We start from the raw sequence: 21,820 nt of genomic DNA, 5'->3' as shown, positions 1-21,820 counted from the left end.
GAGTTGGGACGGCAGGAGCAGAGCAAATGTGCATTGTGAAATTAAACATATTAGAAACGTGCGCTTTCTCTTTTCTTTCTTTTCCATTTAACCAGACTGAGCTACAGCAACGCATGGCCGGGTACAGCTAGTATAAAATAAATCTGTAGACTAAAAGTACTTTAGGTTAGCTTTACATCCCTTGGAAATTTTAACTTGATAACCAATCAACAAAATTATGATGCAGGAAGTAATTGTTACGATCCTGCCCGCAGTCTCTCACCTTTTCCTGCCAGCCAGCCCCGATGCCATCTTCATGCAGCAGGAGCCACCGCCATGTTCCGTGGTGGGTCAGCCGCTGCTGCTGTTTTCTTCTTGCAGCCAGGAGGCTGCCAATGTCCTCTTTTCGTTGCGGCAGGAGCCACTGACGCCTTTTCTCCATCCCGTGGCCAGGAGGCCGCAGACGCCGTTCCCATGTGGCCCGGAGGCCGCCCAAAGCGTCCCTCTTCATGGCTGGAGCTGCCAACATCCTCCTTCTTCGGCGCTAGCAGGACTGTTGCCTCCACCTTCCTCTTCTGCAGCCAGGAGGCCGCCCCAGAGCTCCTCTTCGCGGCCCGGAGGCCGCCACCAGTGTTCTTCAGTGGCTGGAGCCACCCCCAGCATCTCTTCAGCGGCAGGAGTTGCCTCCAACGCCTTGGGTCTGCTTTCTTCTTCCTTGCAGCATAGCCGTTCTACAGGGGCCTGCCTCCTACCTCCTTAGGCGCAAGGCCGTGCCTCCTCTCTGGATTTAAAGGGTCAGTCCTCTTGGCGCCTCCTTATGATGTCATCCTGGGTGTTCCTCTTCAGCCCTACAAAAGGGCTCAGCCTTCAGTTCCTCTTCACCTTCGCAAGGAGTCAGTCATGGAGTTGGGCTGCTCCTGGATCCTCCATTCCAGCTCTTCGGTCCAGGAGTTCCTGTTGTCCAGCTCCACTTCTTCAAGGCACTCTGTGAGAATTCCTTTGTCTTCCTTTGTGGTTCCTGATCCTTCATCTCATCTTCGTTCCATGTTTGGTCTCTCGCTGGATCCTAAGTCCTTGTCATCAGAAGTCTTTGTCGTCTGACCCTCCTGATGTCTTCATCTTTAGAACTTCCTGAAGTCCTCATCTTCTGATGTCCTGTCCTTCCAGAAGTCTGTCATCCTATTGTTCTGCCTTTCGGAACCTCCTCGCTGCTCTTGGTTGGGTGACCTGGGGGCCTGAAGTCCAGATGTCCAGATGTCCCAGATGTCTTGTTCTCCAGTTCACTTGACACCTCCTTGATGCTCTTGACTGAGTGTCCTGGGGGTTGAAGTCCAGATGTCCTGATATATCTGTCATCTTCGTGTCCAGTTGTCTTCATCTTCAGAATCCTTTTGACGTCCTGTCCTTTTCGCTGTCAAGCATTTGGAACCTTGGGGCTCCTTCATCAAGGAAGCCTTCTGACTCTTTGGCGCCCTCATCAGGGTAGCCTTCCTCTCGGATATCCTGGTTCCGGATTTTACCTCCTAGTGGACCGTCCTCTTCAACTTCAGTTGACCTTCTGATTCATTCTCTGCGTTGGGTCTGAAGCCGCCACTGCTTTAGGTTGGCTGCACCATTTACGCCGGATCCCCGAAGCCTCAGTCCAGGATGGATGCTGCTACGAGTCATGGCTGGATACCTTCATACTGAGTTTTAACTCTTCTGTCGTCTTTCCATTCAGCAAGTGTCTTCATCAGTGTCCCTGATGTCCTTCTTTTCAGCCTCTGTTATGGATCTGATGCTGGATGGGCGGAGACATCAGATAGGAGTTAGCAATCTGTTAAGGATCTGCTAGGGAGTTAGCAATCTCTTATACTTCGACTCCTGAGAGGGGAGGAGTTAGCAATCTTGTTATGTGCGAGCTCCTCTGGAGGGAGGAGCTAGCACTCTGTTACGGTTAAACTCCTATGAAGAGGAGGAGTTAGCAATCTTGTTAGGAAAGCTCTGTGTTAGAGCTAGGAGTAGCAATCTTTTGTGTACTAGCTCTAGAAGGAGGTGGAGTTAGCAAGCTGTTATGAATCTGTTGCTGAAGACTCCTGGTAGGAAAGGAGTAGCCATCTGTTACCAGCGGAGTGCTTGGAGAGGACACTCAGCTGTAGAGGAATGTAGATAGGTGAATCCTTGGGCCGATGGCAGATGACTGCGCCCCCAGGAGGATATCCTGGGAGGGGCCACCGGCTAGGCTTGAGTATGGAGACAGACACAGAATTCTTTTATTAGACAGGTAGTAGAACCACCAGAGGTGGCAGTAGTGAGCTGCTAAGCCCGACAGGGCTGAAGTCCTTCAGATACTGGAACCACAATCCCAGGGTAGCTGAGCTGTAGAGAAACTATAGATAGTGAGTAGACAGTATACGGTGTTCATAGCCAGAACTGGATGACAGATCTCACATAAGGTCTTTAGAATGCTCAGTAGCTGGAAAGGGTTAGGCCCTCGAGGAAAGCTCTGAGAGAGCGATGGTAACTCACAATTGTCTGTATCTGTGATAGCTTCCAGGCAGTAGAGAATCTTCAGAGTGTTCAGGAACATGGGCCCTCGAGGAGCGAGTACCGGTTCCTATCAGCATTCTGAAATAGAGAAAAGAGAGCGAGGCCCCCGAGGAGCGGGTACCCCTGGTAAGTCCGAGGAGGCAGAGTAGCTTAGGTAGCAATACCCGTTGGTAACTCGATCTGTTAGCAATTTCTGAGACCTTTTATATTGGAAGCAGATGACGTCAGTTCAGGGGGACGCCCTCGAGGTTCGCGCCTTTGCTGGTACATCATTCAGAGCGCGCGCACCCTACGTCATCAGGAACATGGTGGATCCACAGCATTGTGCCGCTCCGGGGACGCCGGAGGAAGACGGCAAGAAGACGCCGCGGCAGCAAACCGTCCATCAGGCCCAGAGGGAGTTGCCACAGTGGTAAGGAGGGCGGTGAGGGCGTCGAGCAGCAACGGACACAACAGCCTCGCCTCATCCTTATCCAATCCTCGTCTTCAAGTATCATCTGATCGTCTTCAGTCTTGAAGTCTCGTCTTGTTCCTGTTCCATCATCTGTCCTCAACCTCTGTCCGTCCTGGCGCATTTGCCATTCCTGTACGGCAGGTCCGAAAGGGCTATCGAGTGGCCGGAGGGCTACCCCAGAGACCAGCATTGTGTTGTTGGGTCTCTACTGATGCGTCAGGTTTGGCGGAGGTCCGAGTCCCTGGTCTTCTGCCTGTCCGCCTGTGCTGGGACATGTCTCTCCTGCCTTGGCGCTTCTCTGGAGCTCCTCTCTGCAGTCACGTCGTGGTCCAAGGGCACACCACTCTCCCCGAAAGTGGGATCGCTCCCTAGCGCCGCAACAGTATTCCAGCAGTGAGAGGGAGGCTTTCTAGTCTTTTGCACTGAATGCCACATGTATGATTATCTCCCAGCTGGTGAGAGGTTATGTGTGTTCTAAGTGCAAAGAGCTCCAAGCCCTCAGAGAACGAGTCCAATATCTGGAGGCAGATCTGGAGGAGATAAGGGAGACAGGAGATATATAGAGGAGACCTTCAGGGACATAGTAGAGAAGTCCCACCTCCAATATGATAGTCCCTGTGCTGCATTGGAGGAGAAAGGTCACATGGAAGGAGAGCATCAGCTTGATGAGGTAGGAAGCAATCCTGTAGCTAGGACCTGCCCTCAAGGTGATGTGGTATCCTCTTGCACCAAGGATAGGTCTCCAGGGTTAGGATGGCCATTATAATTGGTGATTCAGTTATTAGGAAGGTTGATACCCGGGAGGTTGGTGGATGTGAAGATCACTTGGTAACTTGCCTAACCGGTGTGAAGGTGGTGAATCTTATTTATTTATTTATTTATGTATTTGTTTATTTATTTAATTAACATTTTTTATATACTGATAGCCGTTTGCACATCGTACCGGTTTACAGATAACAAAATAGGGGCCACTAGAAATAGGCATATCCTTTACATAGAACACGGAACAGTAACAGCTAAGTACCAGAGAGATAATACTTTGGTTAAGCATATAAAATTACCTAGTATAACATAAATGGATATTGAATAATTTGGATAATTTAGCAAACATATTTACACAATAGTTATTTGAGTAATTTGAGTAAAGCTCAGAGAGGCAGAGTACTGTGGGTTGTGTTGGGAATTGAAGGAAAAAGGAATTGTATAGAAATGGAAAGAGAGTGGGGAGTGGAGTAAGGAAGGATAGTAGATAGGATAGTAGACAGGATTTTAGATAGTGCTGGGGAGGAGCCAGCTGTCTTGGTACATGTGGGTACCAATGACTTTCCTAAGTGCAGGAGGGAGGTTCTGGAAGCCAAATTTAGGATTTTAGGTAGAAAGCTGAAATGCAGAACCTCCAGGGTGGCATTCTCTGAAATGCTCCCCATTCCACATGCAGGACCCCAGAGGCAGGCAGAGCTCCGGAGTCTCAATGCATGGATGAGATGATGGTGCAGGGAAGAGGGTTTTAGGTTTGTTAGGAACTGGGCTTCATTTTGGGGAAGGGAGGGCCTTTTCCAAAAGGATGGGCTCCACCTTAACCAGAATGGAACCAGACTGCTGGCACTAATCTTTAAAAAGAAGATACTGCAGCTTTTAAACTAGATGATGGGGGAAAGCTGACAGTCACTCGGAAGTGTATGGTTTGAAATGATGTATCTTTGAAGGATACTAGGAGAACAGGTAAATAGGGCATCCCAGTAGAGAGGCTGCAATAAATGTGAAAGTGAACAAGGTGTCTTTAAGTAAAGGGCAGAAAAATTCCAAATTACCCCATCAGCTGATGAGCAGGTTGTTAATACAAACAAAAAACATACTTTGAAATGTCTGCATACAAATGCTAGAAATCTAAAAAAAAAGATGGGAGAGTTAGAGTGTATAGCACTGGATGAAGAGGTAGATATAATTGGCATCTCAGAGACCTGGTGGAAGGAGGATAACTAATGGGACACTGTGATACCAGGATACAAATTATATCAAAATGATAGGTTGGATCGAATTGATGGAGGAGTGCCACTATATGTTAAAAGAGCATTGATTCAAACAACATAAAAGTTCTGAAGGAAACAAAATGCAATGTTGAATCTTTATGGATAGAAATTCCAGGTGAGAAAGGGAATAAAATAGTAGTGGGGGTGTATTACCTTCAGCTGGTCAGAATGAACTAACAGACAATGAAATGCTAAAAGAAATTAGGGAAACTAACAAAATCAGCAGGACGGTAATAATGGGGGATTTCAATTATCCCAGCATTGACTGGGTGAATTTTACATCAGGACATTCTAAAGTAGTAAAATCCATAAATGAAATAAAACTGCTTCACGGAGCAGCTGGTACAAGAACCAACAAGAGGGGAAACACTTTTAGACCTAGTCCTTAGAGGAACACAGGAGTTGATGTGAAAAGTAATAGTGTTGGAGCCACTTGGCAATAGTGAGCACAACATTATCAAATTTGACTTAATAACGGGAGGGAGCACAAAAAAGAAAACTACTGCGACAGCATTTAACTTTCAAAAAGGTGACTATGATAAAATGAGGAAGATGGTTAGGAAAAAACTGAAAGGATCAACTGCAAAGGTTAAAAGTTAAGCTCAGGCATGGATGTTGTTTAAAAATACCATCTTGGAAGCCCAGACCAAATGTATTCCATGCATTAGAAAAGGTGGAAGGAAAGCTAAATGACTACTAGCATGGTTAAAAAGTGAGATGAGAGGGGGTATAATATGTAAAATAACATCTTTTGAGAAATGGAAAAGGGATCTGAATTAATGAAACAGGAAACAGCATAAGCGCTGGCAAGTCAGATGCAAAGAATTGATAAGAAAGGCAAAAAGAGAATTTGAAAAGAAGCTTGCTTTGGAAACAGAAACTCATAATAAAAACTTTTTCAGGTACATTCAAGGTAAAAAGCTTGCGAGGGAGTCAGTTGGACCATTAGATGATAAAGGAGTGAAAGGGGCACTTAAGGATGACAAAGCCATAGCAGAGAGACTAAATGAATTATTTGGTTTGGTATTCACTGAGGAATATGTAAGAGATATACCCATGCCAGAAATGATATTCAAAGGTGATGATTCAGAAGATCTCAATGAACCTGGAAGATTTGCTAGGGCAAATTGACAAACTAAAGAGTAGAAAATCACCTGGAACAGATGGGTCATAAGAACATATGAAATTGCCATGCTGGGTCAGACCAAGGGTCCATCAAGCCCAGCATCCTGTTTCCAACAGAGGCCAAACCAGGCCACAAGAACCTGGCAAGTACCCAAACACCAAGAAGATCCCATGCTAATGATGCAATTAATAGAGATGTGAATCGTGTGATCGATCGTCTTAATGATCGATTTTGGCTGGGGGGGGAATTGGATCATCGCGGTTTTGTTTTTTTTTTAAATCATGTAAATCGTAAATCGGGGCAAAGGTAGCGCCGGCGCCATTTTGGTTCCTGTCCCCCGACGTCAAGAGCACAGGGAGGTCGCTCCTGGACCCCTGCTGGACCCCCAGGGACTTTTGGCCAGCTTGGGGGGGCCTCCTGACCCCCAAAAGACTTGCCAAAAGTCCAGCGGGGGTCCAGAAGCGACCTCCTGCACGCGAATCGTATTTGCCGTATTGCAAAATGGCGCCGGCCATACAGCCATATGGCCGGCGCCATTTGCAAAATGGCGCCGGCCGTATTTTGTATTGCAAAATGGCGCCGGCCGTATGGCCATATTGCCGTATTGCAAAATGGCGCCGGCCGTATGGCCATATGGCCAGCGCCATTTTGCAATACGGCAAATACGATTCGAGTGCAGGAGGTCGCTTCCGGACCCCCGCTGGACTTTTGGCAAGTCTTGTGGGGGTCAGGAGGCCCCCCCAAGCTGGGCAAAAGTCCCTGGGGGTCCAGCGGGGGTCCGGGAGCAATCTCCTGCGCTCATGACGTCAGGGGACAGGAACCAAAATGGCTGTCATATGACAGGGCAAAGGTAGCGCTGGCGCCATTTCTATTAACGCATCCGTGGCCCGAGAGTGGAAGATCACACCGGGACCCCCCCACTGGACCCCAGGTAATTTAAGACATGTGGGGGGGGGGGTTCGAGAGAGTGGGGGATTTATTTTAAAGGGTCGGGGTGGGTTTTAGGGTTGTTTTAGTGTGCCGGTTTTCCCGCCCTCGCCCTTCCCCTCCCCCTTCCCCCGATTTACGATTTTTGACGATAAATCGGGGGAATTCCTATTGTATATCACCTCTAACGATTTTTGACGATTTAAAATATATCGGATGATATTTTAAATCGTCAAAAAACGATTCACATCCCTAGCAATTAATAGCAGTGGCTATTCCCTAAGTCCACTTGATTAATAGCAGTTAATGGGCTTCTCCTCCAAAAACTTATCCAAATCTTTTTTGAACCCAGCTAAACTAACTGCACTAACCACATCCTCTGGCAACAAATTCCAGAGCTTAATTGTGTGTTGAGTGAAAAAGAATTTTCTCCGCTTAGTCTTAAATGTGCTACTTGCTAACTTTATGGAATGCCCCCTAGTCCTTTATTATCTAAGTGTAAATAACAGATTCACATTTACCTGTTCTAGACCTCTCATGATTTTAAAGACCTCTATCATATCCCCCCTCAGCCGTCTCTTCTCCGAGCTGAACAGCCCCAACCTCTTCAGCCTTTCCTCATAGGGGAGCTGTTCCATCCCCTTTATCATTTTGGTCACCCCAAGGCACTGACAGAGGGGACAAAGCAGCACAAATAGTGGCATGAACACCCCAAAGAACTAAGAGAGGGACAAAGGGCATAATCATCAGTGGCATGAAGATCCCCAGGCATCAAAAAAGGAACAAAAGCAGCACCTGAATACCCCAAAACACAAATAAAGATCACCAACAGTGGCATGAAAACCTCAAGCAACAAGAAAGGAGCAAAGCAGCACAAACAGTGGCATGAAGATCCCAAGGCATAGAGTAAGGGGTATGGCAGCAAGCCCAGTGGCATCCACACCTCCGGCAATGCACAGAGTTCAAAGTGAGATAGTAAGACTCCCAAACATTGAGGGATAAGACAGCAAGAAAACTAGCATCAGCACCCCAAGACACAGATGCAGAGTAAGACCGCAAGGGAAGTGGCATCAAACAGCAAGTTGCTGAACCAAGAAAGAAGCAGAGCAGAAGGAGCAGGCCAGGCAGCAACATTGGCCAGATAACACAGCAAAACACTGAACCAGAAGAGAGGCAGAGGATAAGGAATGTCATGCATGGCGGGCAGCAGCAGCAGCAAGGCTCCAAGAATCCAGAGTGGTGCAAGGAAGGGCTTTTTTAATTTTTAATTTTATCTATTTTTTGGAATTGGGGGGGGGGGGGTATCCAAAATACCCCAGTATAAGCAGAAGAGAAGCAGGACAGAAGGAACAGGCTGGGCAGAAACTGTGCCCCAGCAACACAGCAAGGCACTGCATCAGAAGAGAGGTAGGCATGAGGAGTAGGCCGGGCAGCAGCACTAAGAGTGGCAACTGGCAACAACCCAGGAGTCTACATTTTATTTATTTGTTTATTTTAAATTACTTATTACACACACCCTCCAAAGTTTGGGGCGGAGTACATAAAAAAAGTTAAGCAATACATAAACAGTTCAAACCAACCATAACAAATCACTGCTGAATACTAGAACTGCACAAAACAAATAGAGGACAATGGTAATAAGAAAGGAGCTATTGGTTAGGGTGCTGTTGAAAAGGCTGCAGTAAATTGGAACGTATTCACTGTCTTTTTGGACTCCTTAGAGTCTTTCGAGCTATGAAGCTAGAGTGGAAGGGAATTCCAAAAAACTGGGCCAGCTGTAGAGAAAGCTCTTTCATGTGTCATGGAAAGCTATGCAGATTTAGGAAATGGAACATCGAGGAGTTATTACCTAGCGGACCGGAGAGCTCTGGCAGGGGTATAGAGCCGTAGAGTAGCGCTTGGCCAGGGCAAGGTGATATTATTTTAAAATGTATGCATTATGACTGCTAATTTGTACTGCATGCACCACTGGATTGGGAGGCAATGGAGAAATGTGTTTATGGATGCCAGTACCAGTGAGCATGTGTGCAGCAGCATTCTGGACTATCTACAAAGGCCTGATCATGCTTTGTGGAAGATCTGGGTATAGGGAATTACAGTAATCCAAGGATGAGAAAACTAATGTTTGTAGAACTATTCTGAAATCAGAGGGATCTAGAAGTGGTTTGAGGTGACAGAGATGTTTGAGTTTGGCGAATGAGTCCTGTACTACTGTTTTTACTTGAACTGGCATGGATTGGGTCAGATCAAGAGTGACACCTAAAACCCATACTTTCTGAGAGATATGGAAAATACAAATGCCAATAGAAAATGTAGGTGGAATTTGGTATAGTGACGACATGGCTGGTGCTAGCTTATTTGCTGCCCTCTGCAATCAATTACCGTGCTCCCCACCCAGCCTCATTTATTCAGCCTCTCTCCCAGGCCCACAAAAAATGCCCAGCTCCTTCCAGCAATCTAAACATTAAAAACCGACACCTCCCGAACCCCTGGCTCTTCACTCCCTCCCCAAGGCAAACCTTATAGTCTTGCACACGTGCACACACATACTCACACCCAGCCCTCCCCACACACATAGAGTTAGGAATGATGTATTTATAATAGATTTTACATGAAAAAGAACAAAGTACAGTCTTCTGAAATAAAAATGTTACTCACATTATATTATATTTGCATGCACTGCTGTGGTGCTAACCCGAAATCCCTTCTTAAAAGATACTTGGAACCCATTTGCAGGGGCGGCTCTAGAGAATCTGCTGCCTGAAGCAAGGGATGAGGTGGTGCTCCCCCAGCGCCACCTGACCTCACCCCGCCAGGGAACGGCACAGGTCGAATCATCAAGAGGGGAGTCTCTATGCAGTCTGGCCATTTTAGTGATTTGAAATGTTGCAGAAGGGGAAAGAAGGGGTCAGAGTTCCCAGAGGAGTGGCAGAGTGATAATGCTTCTAGGAAGCTGGCAAACCCAGGAACCCTAAGACCTGCCTCCCACCGTTTCCCAGCATTTTTCCCTTGGAGAAGTGGGGGATGGGTGAATGGTGGTGGTCTGTGTGTGGCGCACTCTCTCCGAGCCATTGCAAGGGCATAAGACAGACTAGGCCCTGTACAGCCTTGTGCCCACATCCCCCTGCCCTCACCACCCACAATTACAAATTCTGCATTTATAATAACTAATTTTACATGAAAAAGGACATTCAAAATGCAGTCTTCTGAGGTAAAGATATCAAAACAACATATATATTATTTTTACTTGCATGGTTATGTGCCAACCAGAAAACCCTGAAAAAAAGCAAAAAACACTCTTGGAATGTATATGGTATTAGGTTATTGTAATGCATATTGGGTGTGGGCTTTGTCCTCCGAAAGCCATGAGAACTGAATTATAATACAGAAAATCTTCCATTTTTTAAGATGATGCCAGCCGTCCATTGCTCCTACCATGTGACAGGGACCGGCCAATGGCACCGATAGCCCCTATCACATGGTAAGGGCAAAGGGCCACCGGCGCCATTTTATATACTGGCAGCTGACGGCCCGAGAGCGGGAGATCGCTCCCGGGACCCTCGCTGGACCACCAGGGACTATAGTCAAGTTTGGGGGGGGGGGGGGGTCGGGAGGGTGGAGGATTGTAAATAATTAGATCTGAAGGGTTGGGGTGGGTTTGGGGGTTTTTTTGTAAATAATTAAATGTGAAGGATCGGGGTGCGCGCTAACGGGTTTATGTTAGCGTGCACTAAACCGGAAAAGATTTTATACGAAAAAAAATGCCGATCTGCGGGAATACAAACTTTTCCCGCAGCTACACAAAACCGAAAGCAGAAGCGATTGGGCACCTGATGCACATCTCTACCACCTATTAGAAAAGCAGAACAGGACAGGTTGCCATAGATCCCTACACAGAAACTATATGCTAGTAGAATACCTCACCTCGGTCACACATGCACAACACAGAAAGAAAACAGTGATCATAAAGTATAAATAGAAACGTATAGTTGGAAATTGCAACAAGTCAAACAATGTATATCATTCAAGAATGGAAAAACAGAAATATTAGCATTCCTCATAAAACAAACAATAAAACCATGAAATATAAAACCTCATAATTGGAAAACCATACTAATAAGAATAAATATTTCAAAACAAGAGTCAAATAGAATAACATCCAATAATTAACTCATATAAACATTTATTTGAATTTACCAAACACCAATAAAATATTTCAAAACAGCAGATACATCAAATAAAATCCAATATTTAAAACAAGGATAAAAATTATCCTACGCTCTCCCTACCTAGGAACTTTTGATTTCCATTCACTCTGAGATTGTCATGGACTAGTTAGGGAGAGAGAGGGTGCATACTTTATTCTCTCTCTCTCTCTATACACACACTCCCTAACATACATGTTTGTTTGTTCTCTTTCACACATGTTCACTCTCATGCACATATCCTCTCACACACACAGGCAAAGGTTCTCTCACACACAGGCTCTCTCTCCCTCTCTCACACATAGGCTCTCTTACATTCATTGGCTCTCTCCCTCACTTTCACACGCACAGGCTCTCTTACCCAGTTTCTCTCACACACAAGCTCTCTCTTACTCACTGGCGGTCACTCTCATTCACTGGTGCTCTCTCCTTCACTGTCACATGCACAAAAGCTGTCTCACACTCACTCTCACATACAAGCTTTCATTCACTGGCATTCTCTCCCTCACAAACACACAAGTGTTTCACAATCTCCCTCACACACACACACACAAACACATTCAAGCTGCCTCTCACTTATTGGAGCTCTCTCCATCTCTAACACATACAAGCACTCATCTATATCTTATTTACTCTCTATCTCTCTCTTTCTCTCACACACACACATACAACGTTTTCTCTCTCTATCACAAACACAAAGCTCTCTATTTCACACGAGCTCTCACTCACTGGTACTCTCTCCCTCTCACTCACACACAAGGTGTCTTACAATCTCCCTCTCACACACACACACAAACACATACAAACTGTCTCTCACTTACTGGAGTTCTCTGAGTCTCTGACACACACAAGCACTCATATATCTCTCATTCTCTTTCTCTCTGTTGCGTCCGTCGGACGCAGATGGCTGCATCCGCTCTGCCTTACCTCTTTTTCTCCTCTTTCTCTCTCCTTGGGCAAGATGGCTGCCTCCTGTGCCGAGTGCCGAGGGTCTCGGCGTTTCCAAACTAGCATGGGCGTCCCAGTCCACCATGCTCACTCCTGTGGCCTCCTAGGGCGCGAGCGTGCACATCTCCTCTGCTCAAATACACGTCATGGCGGGAACCTCGGGGATGGCCCTACCGCATGACGTCAGTACCTCCGGGTATATCAAGCCTCCGCTTCCGCTACCACCTTGAATTAGCAAAGACTTCGGTTTAGCTACTCTGACCACTCTAAGCTGCTCTAAGCCGCTTAGATGCTGCTTTCACTCCAAGGGCCTCGCTCCTGTAGAATCTTTAGACACCCACTCCTCGGGGGTCTCTCACTTCCAACTACCCTTCGGGGTCCTCACTAACTAAACAACCGCTCCTACATTTCAGGATATCGGACTATCGGGTACTCGCTCCTCGAGGGCCTATCTGCTATATATCCTGCACCACGGATCTTCGGTCCCACCATTTCACCACCAGGAAGACGCCTTCATTACTGTGAGTACCTCTACGATCCGGTGCTCCAGCTCCACCCACCAGCTGCAGCGTTACCCGCACTGCGGGCTCCTGCCTATCGTTAACATCTGGGTGAGACTACACTTCTGAGCCTGTTGAACGTATTGGCACTTTGTGGATCAGTGCCTTACCTTCCTGCTTTCATCATCTATCTACAGCAGTACAATAAAGCCTCTATCCATACTGTGTCTGCTATCTTTCAGCCTATCGCAGTGGTTCCCCATGGGGCCCCTCCCCATGGGCGGAGTCATCTCCATTGCAACGAAGGGTCCACAGTGCCACAAGGACAACACTCTCAGATACACACAGACACACAAAGCTCTCTATCAAACACAAACTCTCACTCACTGGCACTCTCTCTCCCTCTCACACAAACAAGCTGTCTTGGATTTTCCTTCTCATACACACATATAAGCTGTCTTTCATTCACTGGTGTTCTCTCCATCTCTCCCTCTCTCTCACTGGACCTGCTAGGTCTTTCCTTATGCATTGTGGACAGCAACAGGAGGTGTCAACAGCTTCAGCCTTTCTTTATTCATCGTGGCAGTAGAGGAGGTGTCGATGGCCTTGCGGGGCCTTCCCTTGTTTCGCGGTGGGCGGGAGGGGAGATACTGATGGCCTGAATGGGCCTTTTCTTCATGTGCTGCTGCAGGGAGGAGAGGTACTGGTGGCCTTTAATTGCACACCACAGGACGGAGAAGGGCCAGCAGCCTTTAATTGCATGCCGCCGGACGGAGGAGAGATGCCAATGGTCTTTATTTGTGCGCCGCAGGTGGAAGTCTGAAGAAGGGGACTTGAGACGCTGGCCATTGCTGCAGGAGGGAAGGGGGAAGTGCTTATGCAATTTCTCATAGCGTAGCGCCACTGTAGGCTGTGGAGTGAAACCACAGGTCCTTCAGGCTAGATAGCAGATGCGCTGATGTGCTGGATTGGAGGGATGGCTTCTAGATACGCGCAAGGTCTTCTATTTCATTCACCAGCCAGGGGTTGTAACTTCGCTGACGTTTAGCTAAATATATATCAGGAGGCAGGGGGAGGCAGCCACTAAGCATTTTGGAGGGCACTTTTTGCCACTCCAAAATGTTTCCACCTGAAGTGGCTGCCTCACTCTGCTTCATTATAGAACCACCCCTGCCCATATGATATTAGGCCTATTGTATTGTGTGTTCGGTGTGTGCTTCACCTTCAGAAAGCCATGAGTAAACTGAATTACAATTACAATATAATAACCCTTCCATACCAAAACAGTACCAATTGCCAGCACTCAAACAGTAACAATCCTATCTGTGAAAAGGCAGTACTGCAAATATTATATCAGACCCTAAAACACCAACGTACTTTTTATTAGGGAAAACAGAGCAAGTCAGGCTGCTATACATCCATACACAGAAACTACACGCTAGCAGAATAGCTCACCTTGGTCAGACATGCAGAACATTAACAGACCCTCACCAAATACAGAACAGAGCATCCATAAAGTATAAATAGAAACATACAGGCAAAAACTGAACTAGAAATTGCAACATGCCAGATTCTAAGGAAAAACAGAACCATTACCATTCCTCAAATCAAACAATAAAATCAAGAAATATACTAAAAACATAATCATAATAGTAAAAACATAATAATAAAAAGAATATTACCAAAGTAGCTGATCAAATAATTAAAAAATCATATACTATTTTTTTATCTCCCAAAACCATTATTTCAAAATAGCAGATAGGGATGTTCAGGAAAAAAAAATTGTTTTCGTTTTCAGTTCGTTATCGGGATGGTTTTCTTTCACGAATGGATTGTTTGATTCATTTTCATTCATAAGAAAAAAATTAATCAAACAATTAAAAAAAAAGGCCCCCCTGTCCAAAAAAAATGCCGGGGTCAGGATGGCCCCGCGGCTCCTATTTACCCCATCTGGTAGGGATCTGCTGGCCTTGGCCTTGAGTAGGCTGCGGTCATGGTGACCTACTGCACCCGGAGGTCATGGTGACCTACTGCACCCGGAGGTCATGGTGACCTACTGCACCCGGAGCTGGGTCCTGATGCCAGCGCCTCGGCCCAGACCCAGGCCTGATGCTGCGACATGACCTGGAGGCAAGGTCCCAAAGCTGGGGCCTCAATCTGGACCCAGGTGGGGTCCCAATGCCTGGGCATAGGCCTGGAACCAGGCCTGACACCATGACCTGACCCAAAGGCAGGTTCAGCCTGGATCTATACCAAATGCTGTGACCCGACCTGGAGGCCAGGTCCTAACTCCAGGGCCTTGGCCTAGACCCAGGCCCAAGGCTACGAACCAACCTGTAGGCCGGGTCCCGATACTGGGGCCTAGGCCTGGACTCAGGCTTGATGCCGGGACCTCAGTGCAAACCCAGCGGGTGGTGTCATTTGTCGTTTGTTGTCCTGATGGACGGGATGGCGCTGCAGGGTAAACGCGAACCCGTCCTTTCTTTTTCGGGGGCATAGTTAGAAGCAACAGTCGCAATTCAGGTTGGAAACGGACGGCGATGGAGCTGTGCTGCTACACCGTCGCCATCTTGGCTCCGCCCCCCCGAGGCTCCGGAATTCTGAATGAATTGCCGGGGCTCTGGGCCAACACCCAAAAACTCCGGGTACCCTGCTGCAGACGGCCGGAAGAAAAAGAGTCTGGAGCAGCGCAGGCTCAAGGAAGGAAGGGCATCAGCACCGGTGCCTCAGGAAAATGACGTGAAAAGCGAGATGAGCAGGAGAAGGAGCAACAACATTGGGCCGCACACTGAAAATAAAACAAGGGCAGAGCAGCCAGACAATGCAGGAGGAGGAGGAAGTGGAGCACATGTCCTGTGTGCCCTGGGAGAGAGGAGGCTCCTGTGGCTAATAAGACTCGAGGTGAGAAGAGAGAAGAGAGTGCATATGTGTGTGGAAGAGGGAGAGAAGTAAATGATTGTGTATGGTGTGTCAGTGTATTCATTTATGGGCATATGTGGAAAAGGGAGAGGAGTGAGTGTGCATGATATGTATGGAAGAAGAAGTGAAGTGAGTTTGTGTCTGTGGAAAACAGGAGTGAATGCATGTATGTGTGTGGAAGGAGAAAAGTGAGTGAGTGTGAATGTATGTGTTCGGAAGAGAGTGTGTGTGTGTGTGTGTGTGTAAAAGGGAGAGGAGCGAGTGCATGTGTATGGTGGAACAAGGAGAGAAGTGAGTGTGCATATGTATGCAGACAAGGGAGGGAAATGAATGAGCATGTGAGAATAAGCATGTATGTGAGTGAACATGTGAGTGCGCTAATGTGTGAGAGAAAGTTTATGCGCTTGCTGCTATCGCCTCTCCCCGCCCCCATCCTAACACTCGACAATCTCAGGGTGACAGGAAATCAAAAGTTCCCAGGTCTGCCTCTGGGATCATATGAATTTTCAAGTTCCAAAATGGGGTCACTTTGGATAAACCTTTGGGAAGCCCTGCCCTAAATGATGGTACAAAAAGCAACTGATGATCAGCTGAATGCAAGGAGTCAGATGGGATATAAGAAGAGATACAATTCATCAAATACAATGGACCTTCACCTTGAAGAGCTTTACAAACCAGGCTAAGAATCTTAAAATCCACTTGCTATTGCACTGGGACTCGTGTAGTTGCTACAAGACAGGAGACGTATGATCTCTTATGGAACAATCTGTAATCAAGTAGGCTGCAGCATGTTGTAGCATCAGCAAAGTCTTTATAGAATATTTAGAAAAACCAACATATAAAGGATCACAATAATCCAGGTTAGTTCAAATAAAAGCCTGAACTACTGTACATAAATCTTCTTTAGGCAGAGTAAATTTCAATTGCTGAAGTAATCTTAACTTTAAAAAAACAGACTTAATAACGGCATTAAACTGTAGGTTAACAGTGAAATATAAATCAAAAATATAACCCCGATCACGAACGGAATCAATAAAGGATACCAGAAAATTGGTAACAGACAAATTTAAACACTCTTTGGGGATAGGGCTGTGAGCAACCCACAAAGCCATTGATCTGGCTAAATTCAAATGCAAACAGTTACTTGTTAATTCTAGAGGTCAAACATTCATCTACTGGAAAAAGCAACTGCATATCATCTGCATATATTTTAAATTAATATTGTAGGAGGCTAGAATAGAGCAGAGAGGTTCCAAATAAATATTGAACAAAACCCTGAAGGATCCCTTTAATCACTCCCTTCCAAGTTGCTATAGATTGCTCCAACATAAAACATTGCTGCCGATCACTTTCTCCTCAAACCCCAGCAATAACCTATCCAGAAGGATATGGTGGTTACCTGTATCAAGGACAGCAGAGATAATAAGTGATACTAAGATCACAGCTCCACTTTTATCCATCTAAGGCAACATACAATTTAACAGAAAAAGTAAAACTGTCCTAGTACTGTGGAAATGGATAAACTGCATGTTTTGGGACTTAAGATGTTATTGTCATCCAAAAATTCATAAAGTTGAGACACAACTAACTTTTCTATAAACTTAGCTAGGATAGGCAAATTAGTAATTGGACCATAACTGGAACACTGATCTAGGGGTAAGGAGCTCATTTTCAACACAGGCAAGACAAAAGCCTGCTTAAGAAAATTAGATATTAAGACATCTTTAAGAGAGAGGTTCACAGTTTTAGTAAAAACTGTGGTTGCAGAACATGTATAGCCTAAAATGGAGAAGGGTCCAGCAGGCAGGAAGAGGTTTTGAGTTTAAACAATGCACTCTCTGGGGTAGATTTTATAAATTTGCGCGAACACGTACTTTTGTTCGCGCACCAGGCGCGAACAAAAGTACGCTGGATTTTATAAGATACGCGCGTAGCCGCGCGTATCTTATAAAATCCGGGGTCAGCGCACGCAAGGGGGTGCACATTTGTGAAAATGAGAGCCTGTCGTCACTCCACAGATTCTACTGGTGGCCAACTATGAGGAAAGACGCTCAGATGTACATAGAGTCGTGCCCCACTTGTGCATGCCAGAAGACGCCGACAGGCCAACCCTGGGGTCTGTTGCAACCACTGCCTGCTCCCAGCGAGCCTTGGACACATATTGCCACTGAATTCATAGTGGATCTTCCCCTTTCCAATGGCAATAATACCATCTGGGTGACAGTGGACCGGTTTTCAAAAATGGCTCACTTTGTGGCTTTACCTGGCCTTCCTTCTGCTACGGAGCTGGCGAGATTGTTCATCCACCCATATTCCGACTCCACGGACTCCCAAGGCACATCCTTTCCGATTGGGGAGAACAATTTACAGCCAGGTTTTGGAAGGCTTTATGCAGGAAGTTTGACATTGCATTGGATCTTACGTCGGCATATCACCCGCAGGCTAATGGACAGATGGAGCAAACAAATCGGACTTTGAAGTAGTTTCTTCGGGCATACGTCAACTCATGACAAAATGATTGGTCCGAATTGTTGCCTTGGCCTGAATTTGCTCTCAATTCTCACCTCTCTGCGTCCACAAGGTCTTCACCCTTTCAAGTGGTCTATGGACGCCAGCCCCTACCTCCACTTCCTTTGCCTCTGTCAGTGGCCTCTCCTGCGATGCAAGCCACAGCTCAAGAGTTGCATAAACTCTGGAAAGACACTAAGCAACTCATACAGCAAGCTGCCCAGAAGTCCAAAAAAAATGCTACAATATGCATCACCGGGCAGCAACACAATTCAGTCCGGGAGATAAAGTGTGGCTGAGTACTCGCTTCATTCATCTGAAACTACCTTCAGTCCGCTTTGCTCCTAGATATATTGGACCATTCCCCGTACTTCGTCAGCTGGGCCCAGTTACATACAGTCTACGCCTGCCTACCTCACTCAAGATACATAACGCCTTGTTGCGCTCCTGCCGCGGCTGGAGCCACGGGAGGCGTTTATCTTCACAGCCCACAGGACTCCCCAACTCGGCAGGAGGCCGCCAGTGTTCCTTGCTCCCTCCAGGGGGAGGGGCCCTCATCCCCGGTCCTTCCTAAGGCAGGGAAGCCACTCCTTGGCCTGCCTTCGCGGCTTGGATGCCGCTGCTCCCTCATCGGGCCTGGTTGAGGCCTGCTCCGGCACCTCCTCACGCTGCTCTGCAGTGCCGCTGACCAGGGTCCTGGACTTCCTGTTCCTGCTCCTCCTAGGGGGCAGGCCCGCGACTCTCTTCCCTTCTTAAAGGGATAGCCAGGTGGGGTCTTACTAGCCCATCTGCAGACTCCTCCCTGGGCGTTGTCCTTCTAGCCCTACAAAAGGGCTCCTTTGTCAGTCCATTGTCACCTTGGCAAGGAGTCAGTCCATCCTGGCTTTCTCATGGAGCCAGTCCTCAAGGGAGCTTCCCCTCCTGGACTTCACTGCACTCCATTCCTGCATGGCTTCCGTCGTTGTTCCAGTCCCGATGTCTCCACTGTTCCAGTCCTGATGTCTCCATTGTTTCACTCCTGAAGTCCACGTTCCTGATGTCTTCGTCTAGTCGTCCCAGGTCCTGAGTTCCTGTGCCTCCGTAGGTTCCTTGCTTTTACCTGATCCAGATTCCAGTTCCAAGCTCCATGGTTTTAAAGACTGTTTCCTGTTCCTGACTCCGGAGGATCCAAGGGGTAACTTGTCCTGACCTATCCCTTCGTTCAGTGCTTGCCCACTCCTCTCATGGTCCGCGACCAGCCTTCCGGCTGGTAGGGCATGGTGAGGACAGAGTGGTCCGTGACCAGCCTCCGGGCTGTGTAGGGTGCCTGAGGGACCTTGCTCACCCTGTCTCGTCCCCTATGTTCCAAGATCTTCAGAGTTCCAAGCTCCATGTCTTGCCTCCGGACTTCCATGCCCCAGTCCCAGACTAGGTTTAGTCCTACCACAATGGCACACTTCCCTCGTCCCACGCTGGGAAGTGCCTCCTAGCACTCTCCATCACCATAGCGCAACGATTCACCAAGGCCTCCAAGCATCCCATGCTTAAGGCCGCCCGCAGTGTAACACGCCTTCCATGTCTCTTTACTTAAACCTCTTGTTCTCTCCGAGTTTTCCAAGAAACCGCCCGAACCGCAACCTCTAGCCTCTGAGGAGGATATCACTTATCAGGTACAAGACATCTTGGATATTCGGAAAAGAGGAAGATGATGGGAATTCTTGTTATCTTGGGAGGGCTTCGGGCCAGAAGAAAACAATTGGGAGCCAGCAGCAAATATTCTCGATAAAGAACTGATCAGACAATTTCAAGTGTCTCATCCTAGGAAACCCAAACCCACAGGGAGGGGCCCTAAGAAGGGGTGTACTGTTACGCTCCACGGCCACAGACAGATGGCCACAGACAGTGGCTGCCATTGCTCACCTCCCTTTTCACAACCTTGGCTCCATTGGGCGAATTCGCAGCTTCGGCCAGCTACCATCAGCCTTCTGGCCTCCGTTCCCGGGCCTATGAGTAGCGTGGAAGCTCCCAACCGCCATCTTACCTGTGGGGTTCCTTAGGCGTGCGCGCACGCTTCCCGATCAGCTTTAACCATGTCATGGCGGGAACCTTGGGGGCGTCCCTACCAGATGATGTCACTCTGCTCTCATATTTACTCCAGCCTGCCCAGACAGCCGGCAACGAGTTCACTTGCTGTTGTTCCAGATTCTACTCTGCTTGTTCCAGTTTGCTTCTGTGGTGTGAGACTACTGGGTACCCACTCCTCGGGGGCCCCCCTCATCTATTGTCTATCCGCTCCTCGAGGGCCTTTCACCCAGTTTCCAGCCTGCCTTCTCCTAAGGCTTTCTACTGGACTTCTGCTTGCTTCCTGTCGCTGTGAGTACCATTTCTGGATTTGTGCCTTGATTGCTACATGGGAATCCCGCCGGTGTACCCCACTGCAGACCATTGCCATGAGGACTCCCTTCCAGGTTCCCCCCTGCTCTGCGGACCCACTCGGTGATATCATCTGAGGAACCCTTGCTGGTGTACCCCACTCTGCGGACCATTGCCATGAGGACTCACAGACCTGTGCCGTGTATCATCTGAGGAACCCTCGCCAGGGCACCCCGGTCTGCGGATCACTACCGTATTCTTCCACCAGGGAACCTCCCTGCTTTCTCCACTACTGATTCAGTCTGTTACAGTGATTGTATTTCTCAGCACCCCCACTCCTCGGGTATTGCCGCTTCCTCTTTTGACTCTTGTCTCAAGCAAGACTGACATCAGCAGTTGCTGCCGTTCCGTGGCCCATCTCCAGGGGTCACCTTCCACGTCTCCACCTCTACGTCTGTTGTATCTCCATCCCACAGCCGAGGCTCCGCCTCCTGATAGTGAGGCTCTGCGGGGCTCCTCCCCCTTGGTGATTCTACCTCTCACCTCGGCCAAAGGGTTCACTCACTTATCCTAACACTTCCCAGTCCACCCCATCTCTCTCACCTCCTCCAGTCTTTTTCACATCTCTCAGTTGATTCTCTGTCATCTGCTCCCTCATGCCATCTCCCATTGCCTCCTCCCTCTCATCCTCTCTCTCAAACCTTCCAGTTTCATCTCCTCCCTCTAACCCTTTTTTCACATCTCCATTCTTTTTACATCCCTCAGTTGATCTTCTGTCATTCCTTATCTCTCACTCTCCAGAAGTAATCCCTTTCAACCTTATCCAACACAAAAGAACCCCTCTTGCCTCTCATCCCTTTCTTCAATTAGTAGGGATGTGCAGCCGGAAAGTATTCGTTGGATTCAGGATACGTATTCGTCGGGGCCCAGATACATTGTATTCGTTGAATGGTGCCCCTGATACATTGATACGTGCATTCATTTTCCGGTTCCCATTAAAGTCAATGGGGGAAGTATTTGCAGCCTATTTTTGGCTGCAGAATTGGAGTTTTATTATCAATTTTGATGAAACGTCTGGGGAGCAATCATCAGAATAACAAAACAGCTCCAAGGTACTTAGACTGTGGCAATGTGGTACCAAAGTGGCATGAATAGCCTAAGCTACTTTAAAGGGGCAAAGGGATACCAGGAGTGGCAAGAAGAGTGCTTTAATAGAGGTGCAAAGCAGCAGCGAGAGTGTCAAAAACACACCACAGCTTCAAAAGAGAGCACTGATAATAGATGCATGAACCCTCGAAGGCAGCACGACAGGCAAAGTGGCAAGACAAGTGGCATCAACATCC

This window comes from Rhinatrema bivittatum, chromosome 2 (assembly GCF_901001135.1).
Source record: "Rhinatrema bivittatum chromosome 2, aRhiBiv1.1, whole genome shotgun sequence".
NCBI lineage: Eukaryota > Metazoa > Chordata > Amphibia > Gymnophiona > Rhinatrematidae > Rhinatrema > Rhinatrema bivittatum.
This window is presented reverse-complemented; position numbering follows the sequence as displayed.